This window comes from Leptopilina heterotoma, unplaced genomic scaffold (assembly GCF_015476425.1).
Source record: "Leptopilina heterotoma isolate Lh14 unplaced genomic scaffold, ASM1547642v1 Lhet_45, whole genome shotgun sequence".
Classification (NCBI taxonomy): Eukaryota; Metazoa; Arthropoda; class Insecta; order Hymenoptera; family Figitidae; genus Leptopilina; species Leptopilina heterotoma.
Window position 1 is genome coordinate 3,497,669 of NW_025111086.1, and position 8,852 is coordinate 3,506,520.

Here is an 8,852-nt window from a genome sequence, read left to right on the forward strand (position 1 = left end):
TTCAGGGCTCGAACTCCCGTAAAGGTTCGTTTTGCTTGAAGTCCGTAATGGTCAGTTTTTTTTAAAAAAAGTTGCATTTGATTGAATTTGATTGAAAAAGGGCGAAAAATTTTTGTAAATTGTACGATTTTGGAGAATTTTAGAGAAATTATAAATGATTGCAAAAATTCAATTATTTTCAAAAGTAATAAAATTTGTCACACAAAAATAACGTTGAAAAATTTTTTTAAATTCTCGTCAAAACTTCAATTATCTCTAGAAATAATTTTATTCTTCTTCAAAATTCAATTATTTTCAAAAAATTTCCAAAAGAACTCAATTATTTAAGAAAAATTTAATAAAATTCTACGCAAATCTTCAATTATTTTCATAAAATAATAAAAATTTCACAGGAATTCAATTATTTACAAATTATTTTATAAATTTCTTCACAATCAATCAATTATTTTTATAAATAATAAAATTTTTGCAGGGATTCAATTATTTTCGTAAATAATAAAATTCTTTTTTAGGAATTCAATTATTTTCATAAATAATAAAACTCATTGCAGAATTTCAATTATTTTTAAAACAATTTTAATCGAATTCCTCGAAAAATTTTATTAAAATTCGTCAAAAGAATTCAATTATTTAAAAATCTATATTAATAATCGTTGTATTCCAGTAATCTGTCCGCAGTTTGAATTTACTTGTTGTTTGTTTTTTTGTTCCCTAACTTTTTTAAGAAAAAAATTTTATTAAAATTGTATTGATAATAATTGAATTCTTCCGAAAAATGTTATTATTTATAAAAATAATTGAAATTTTGCGAAGAATTTTACTATTTTTAAAAATAATTAAATTGTTGCCAAGAATTTATTACAAGTTTAGAAAATAATTGAATTCTTTCGAAAAATTTTGTTTAAAATTGTACAAAAATTAATTGAATCCTTTCGAATGAAATTTTATTAAAATTGTATTGAAAATAATTGAATTCTTCTGAAAAATATTATTTATGAAAATAATTGAAATTTTACGAAAAATTTTACAATTTATGAAAATAATTGAATTGTTTCCAAGAATTTATTAGAAGTTTAGAAAATAATTTAATTCTTTCGAAAAATTTTATTTAAAATTGTAAAAAATTTAATATAATCTTTTCGCATGAAATTTAATTAAAATTGTATTGAAAATAATTTAATTCTTCCGAAAAATGTTATTATTTATAAAAATAATTGAAATTTTGCAAAGAATTTTTCTATTTTTAAAAATAATTGAAATTTTGCAAAGAATTTTACTATTTTTAAAAATAATTGAATTGTTTCCAAGAATTTATTAGAAGTTTAGAAAATAATTTAATTCTTTCGAAAAATTTTATTTGAAATTGTAAATAATTTAATTGATTCCTTTCGCATGAAATTTTATTAAAATTGTATTGAAAATAATTGAATTCATCCGAAGAATTTTATTATTTATGAAAATAATTGAAACTTTTCGAAGAATTTAATCAAAATTCTTGAATATAGTTTAATTCTTAAAAAAATTGCATTTAAAATTCTGAAAAATTAGTTTTTAATTTTTATAAAAAGAAATTTTTAAATTCTATAAAAAGAAACTTAATTTTTCAAGAATTTTATTACAAAACTGACATAATTAAATTTTTATAAACAAATTGTATCATTTTCTAATTTTCATAGAATATAATTGAATATTTTACAAGAAATTTCTTAAAAATTCTGAAAATAATTGAATTTTTAAAATAATTATTTTTACAGACAATTTTAGAAATAGTTGAATTTTTGATATTGAATCACTTTTAGAATTATTTCAATTATTTTTTAAATAATTGAATTTTGTAATTATAATTGAAATTTCTGAAGTTTTTAACAAGATATTTGAATATTTTTCAAAAGAATTTTTAATCGTTTTAAAAAATGAGAAATTTTACAGAAAAAAATATTTTAAATAACCAGAAGAAAACGAGAAGGAAAAAAATTAAAATAATTGATTGTAAATGAATTTTTGCAAAGATATTACTACTCAAAAAAAAATTGAATTGTTTCAATCGACTTTTTCAAATTTTAGAAAATTATTGAATTTTTCCATGAAAGTTTTATTAAAATTACATTAAAAATAATTCAATTCCTGCGAAGAATTTTACTATTTTTACAAAAATAATTAAATTTTTCCGAAGAATGTTATTTTTAATACAATTTTAATCAAATTTCTCGAAAAATATAATTATTTTAAAAAATTTGATTAAAATTCATCGAAATAATTCAATTATTTAAAAAAAATTTAATAAAATTCTACCCAAACCTTAAATTATTTTCAAAAAAATAATAAAAATTTTACAAGGAATTCAATTATTTACATATTGTTTGTAAATTTCTTCGCAATCATTCAATATTATTTTCAAAAATAATAAAATTCCTCTTAGGGATTCAATTATTTTCAGAAATAATAAAACTCATCGCTGAATTTCAATTATTTTTAATACAATTTTAATCGAATTTCTCGAAAAATGTAATAATTCTTTATGGGAATTGAATTTTAAGAAACATTCAATTATTCAATAAATTATTTATTTTTGTATTTAAATAATTGAATTCTAGTAGAATTATCTTTAATAGAAATTGATTCAAAAATGAATTTCAGTTAAAATTTTAGATAATAATTGAATATTAAAAGCAACATAGCAGGAATTTTTAGAAATAATTTAATTTTGAAATTACTTTTCTTGAAAAAGTTTAATTTGAAGAATTTACGAATAATTGAAATTTTCTAAAATTGAATATGGAAAAACAAATGGATTTGAAAATTGTCAAAGAACTTTTTCGAAAATTATTAAAAATAATCGATTTAAAGAAGAATTTTAGTTAAAAATTCTTGAAGATAATTGAATTGATAATGATTTTATTTTATTTATTTAATTTATAGTTTTAAGTAAAATGTTCTCTTATTTGACTCGGACTGGTTATATTTTTGCCAGTAATAAATTGGTCCGTAAGTTTTCATTTTTGGTCCATCGATTTTACTCCTTTGAAAATTAAAAATAACAATCGTCACTAGGAAAATTTTTATTTTTGTCAAGTTGACAAGTTCCCTCTCTCAAATGTTATGTTAGGAGACAGAAGGGATAAGAAAGAATAGAAAAAAAAGAAAAGTATTGTTTTTTGGATAATTTTTTTCTACGAGGGTGGTGCGGGTTTTCTATTTAAATGCAGTGTTGAAAGGTCGTCGAGTGTATTCGCTCGTCAAATTTGAAGTAAAGATGAATGTGTATATATACATTTCTCATGTTTCTTGTTGTAGAATGTAGAGGATGAAGAGATGACTACTCTCGTGAGGAGGATAGAGGACATGAAAGACTTGCAAGAACGATAATGATGAGGCGCGAGAGGAGGCCGCGGAGATTTCCGAGTGGAGGACACACAGAAAGAAGAGAAAACTGGTCCCGAGAGATAATTGCCAGGGCATCTCTTCGCACCTCATCATCATCATCAACAGTCACGTCGTTGTCGTCGTACCGACGAGGGTGGGACTTTTGGACCACCCGTTCGCTTTTCAAACACTTTCTCTTTATCTCCCATTTTCAGACTTTACATTTTTCGCCCTTTATTCTCTATCTTTATATTCATTTTTCATTTCCTTAGATTTTTTTTTAGTCAAAAACTCCAAAAGGAAAAGACACGAGGAAAATTCTCATTTTTAAATTTTCTTACTCGCGACACGCGGTATTCAATTTATTCTTATTATACGCAAATTGCAAAAATTTAGATAAAATTCTTTGAAATAATTCAATTATTTAAAAAAGTTCACTTACAAACTAATTAATAATTAATTATCTATTAATCATAAATTTCAAAAATTTAGATAATATTCTTTAAAATAATTCAATTATTTTCGTAAATAATAAAATTTCTCACAGGAATTCAATTATTTTCAAAAATTTGAATTAAATTCTTCGAAGAATTCAATTATTTTCAAAAACTTGGGTAAAATTCTTTGAAACAATTCAATTATTTACGAAAACTTTAATATAATCCTACATATGAATTCAATTATTTTCGTAAATAATAAAATTTCTCAAAGGAATTCAATTATTTTTAAAAAATTGAATTAAATTTTTCGAAGAATTCAATTATTTTCAAAAAGTTTTTTGGATAAAATTCTTTGAAACAATTCAATTATTTTAGAAAATTTTAATAAAATCCACCGTAAGAATTCAAATCTTTTCAAAAGTAATAAAATTTCTCATAGGAATTCAATTATTTTAAAAAATTTTGAATTAAATTCTTCAAAGAATTCAATTATTTTCAAAAACTTGGATAAAATTCTTTGAAACAATTCAATTATTTTAGAAAATTTTAACAAAATCCACCGTATGAATTCAATTATTTTCAAAAGTAATAAAATTTCTCACAGGAATTCAGTTATTTTAAAAAATTTTGAATTAAATTCTTTAAAGAATTAAATTATTTTTAACAACTCGGATAAAATTCTTTGAAACAATTCAATTATTTTTGAAAATTTTTATAAAATGCTACGTAAGAAATCAATTATTTTAGTAATTAATAACATTTTTTCACACGAATTCAATTATTAAAAAACATTTAAAATGAATTCTTGAAAGAATTCAATTATTTTTAAAACCTTGGATACACTTTTTTTAAAAGAATTCAATTATTTTTAATACCATTTTCTTTAAATTCTTCGTAAGAATTCAATTATTTCCAATGCAATTTTAACTAAATTTTTCGAAAAAATTTATTAATTATCAAAATTTTTAATAACACTTTTCTCAAGAATTTGTTATTTTCATATAAAATAAAATTCTTGGCAAGATTTCAATTATTTTTATAATAAATAATAAAATTCTAGTTAAGAATTCAATTAATTTCGAAATAAATAATAAAATTCTTCGCAGACATTAAATTATTCTTAAAAATATTAATAAAATTCTTCGTAAGAATTCAATTATTTTCGAAAATAAATCAAATTCTTCAAAGAAATTCAATTCTTTACAAAAATTTTAATGAATTAAATTATTTTCAAAAATTAAGTTCTTTTCTTAAGTAATAAAATTCTTCCCAAGAATTTTTTGAGAAGAATTGTATTAAAATTCTTTAAAGTAGGGGAGAGTCTCCAGTTGTGAGACGGGTTTCATTTTTGACCCGTAAATTGTAAACGGGTAAACGAAATTGTTAATAAAATACACCGTTCGAAAGGTAACAGAAATACGCAACTTTTATTAAAAGAAAGTATAGTGTTTCGATGAACTCAAAAAATTTTACGATACATTTTCCGAGCACATCGCTTTTTTCAAAAAAAAAAAATGTCTCCAGTTGTGAGACACTCATTAAAAATTGCTAAAATTTAATAAGTTTGACATAAAACGTTATGTTTAGTAGAAATAATTAAATATATTAATAATATATATTATTATATACTAAATAATAATATTTATTCGCCAAAATATGACTATCAAATAAACACAATTTAATAGCTTGAACAAGAGCATTAAAATTGATTTCTTCTGAATGAATTGACTTTTTTCCACTTGACATGCCTAAAAATACTAGAAAAAAAATCAAAACAACATTTAAATAGTATGCCTGCAAAGTCGTATTTTTTATGCTGCCCAGATGGGTGTTGACACCGTCTCACAACTGGTGATATGCTGTGTCTCACACCCAGAAATTGGCGCTATTTTGAAAAAGGAAAATTAAATTATTTTCAACCGTAGATTGGAACAATGCAATATTGCATCACAAAATATAAGGAAAACACTAAAAGAAAATGCATTACATTTACCTTTTCCAATTAATTAACTTGGAAAAAAAGTACTTTGCACTTATTGAAAAAACGCTTTTTAGTCGATTATCACACACAGTGTTGGTATTTAACAAAAACAGTTTATATATCCGCTTCGGCGTACACGAAAAAGTTGGCTCATATAAAAAGAAATGTTTTTATATAAACCAATCGGCTTTTTAATATTGCATGTTAAAAAAAATTGACTGTCTCACAACTGGAGGTGTCTCACAACTGGAGACTCTCCCCTACAATTAAAAAAGATTTTGAATAATTTGATTAATTATGAAAATAATTCAATTCTTATAAATAATTTAATCAAAATTTTTCAAAATAATTAAATTTCTGCTAAGAATTTTATTAAAATTCTTAATAATAATAAAATTCAGGCAAAAAATTTATAAATTATGATATAATTGAAAATTATGTTTACAATATTTAAATTTTCACAAAGAGATGAATTTAATCAAAATTTTACAAAATAATTGGACTTTCTGCCAAGAATTTTATTACTTAGGAAAAGAATTACATTTTTGCAAAGTATTTAATTAAATTTTTTTGTTACAAAGAATTTTATTGAAATTTTTCAAAACAGTAAAATATTTGCGAAGAATTTTATTAAAATTTTTTTAAATAATTGAATTCTTTCGAAGAATTTGATTAATTATGAAAATAATTCAATTCTCATAAATAATTTTATCAAAATTTTTATAATTGAATTTCTGCTAAGAGTTTTATTAAAATCCTTTAAAATAATGAATTTCCTGCCAAAAATTGTATAAATTGTAAAAATAATTGAAATCTTGCTAAGAATTTTATTAAAATTTTGAAAACAATGGAATATTTTGGAAAGTATCAAAAAAGTATTAATTAAATTTTTTTTCTTACAAAGAATTTTATTAAAATTCTTTAAAATAATTGAATTCTTTCGAAGAATTTGATTAATTATGAAAATATTTTAATTCTCATAATGAATTGAATCAAAATTTTTCAAAGTACATAATTTGAATTTTTGCCAAGAATGTTATCAAATTTTTGAAAATAATTGAATTCTTTTAGGAAATTTTTTTGAAACTGTATTGAAAATAATTGAACTCCTGCGAAGAATTTTATTAAAGTTTTCAAAAGCAATAATTAATTTAAATAATAATTAGTAAATTAGTTAATAATTAAATTTTTTAAATTCTGAATATGAAATTATATTCCAAAATTGAAATTAATATTCGAAAATAAAAAATTTTTTTAATTTGTATATTAATAAATTAAATACCGCGTTTTTGCCAGCTTTTGCTATAGATTAATAATAAAATACCTATTACAAAAATTATTAATAGCGGAAAAAGTTTTCTAATGGTAAAATAGAAGAAGAAAAATTGCCGATTCGAGAATAAATTATCGCGCTTTAAAATGTCTCTCGAAAAAAAATATGTCAAAATAAGTCCCGAGAGAATGTTTCGAGAAAAAAAAATTCCACCCCAAGTTTCTCGTAAATAAAATGCAGACGACATTATGCAACTTTGAAGTGAAAATAAAATGTGCACCATTCTCCCTCTGAAATCTCGTAAATAATTTTATTTTGACTTTGTAAGATCGGCAGTCACACACGGTTGATTGACCGGAAACGTTTTAACTCGCGTTAAAGATGCTCAGCATCCGTTTTCGTAACGCGCTATGAGATCAAAGTTATCGTCTCATTTTTTCTTTTTTTTTTTTGAAAATACATCATCACTAGAGAGGGGGGGAGGGGGATTTTTTCTTTCCTTCTACTCGCGAGTGTATAAGGTGAAGGTTCATAAAAATCTCTTTCTCTCTCTCTCTTGTTCCCTTGTGTTCGCTACTCTTGGAAACAAGACGCGAAAACCGTGAACATTATAGAGAGTGATCGAGATGCTTTAAGAGAGGCGACATTATCATATATTTCACGATAGTCGTTTCGGAGTCAGCAGCATGTGTGGTCCAGGTCGAGATGCGCGACGTCGCATTCTTAAAGCGTCGCGGCGCCCGCGATCTATAGGCTCATCTTCACGAGCAAACGAGAAATAAGAATGTCAGGAATCTACCTCGAACGTATCTCTGATCTCATGAGGCGACAATAGACGAATGAATGCACCCGGCAGACTTTTTTTTCTTCCTTTCTTTCTCTCTCTTTTCTTCAACCCTTTTGCTGACATTTAAGAGCAGAATTCTCAGTGTTTGCTCCGAATTCATCTTGAGCAAGTGGGAAAAATTTAGAATAAGGAAAATAAGACGAAATGAGATTCTACTGATTAGTGAAATTCGCCGACTTGATTTACAATGGCAAAAACTACCAAAAACTTCTTTTCTTGCAAGAATAAGGAAATTTTTTGAAAAATTTGTATCGTGAATAAAAAAATTTGTTTGAGAAGTACGAAGAAATAATTTTCGTTGTATTTCGGTATACTGTTCGCAGTTTAAATTTAGTTGTTTTAGTTTGCTTTTTCCTTTCATATAATATTTTGATAATTTTTCATTTTAATTGTTTTCGAATATTAAAATTAAGGAAATTCTAAATTAATTTTTTAAAGATTAAATAATAATAAAAATGAATTAAACAACATTGTCATAAATTAAAAAATCAATTTCTAAATTTAATTAAATGTTCAGATATTAATATTTACGAAATAAGTTTTGCGATACTATTTATACAAGAAAAATTTAAAAATTATTTTATTTTCCATAAGTAATTTCAATATTTACGAAAATAATTAAATTCTTGCGAAGATTTTATTAAAATTTAGTTAATATTGGATTTAAAATAATTGAATTCTTACGAAGAATACAAATAAAAATTGTATTGAAAATAATTAAATTCTTATTTAGATGGATAAATTAAAATAAATTTAATCTTTAAATTCTTATTTTATATTCTTAGCAGAAATTCAATAATTTAGAAAAATTCTGATTAAATTCTTTGATTATGAGAATTTAAATATTTTCAATCAAATTTTAATTAAATTCCTCGAAAATATTTAATTACTATTCGAAAATTTTAATAAAATTCTTAGCAACATTTCAATTATTTTTATAATTTATAA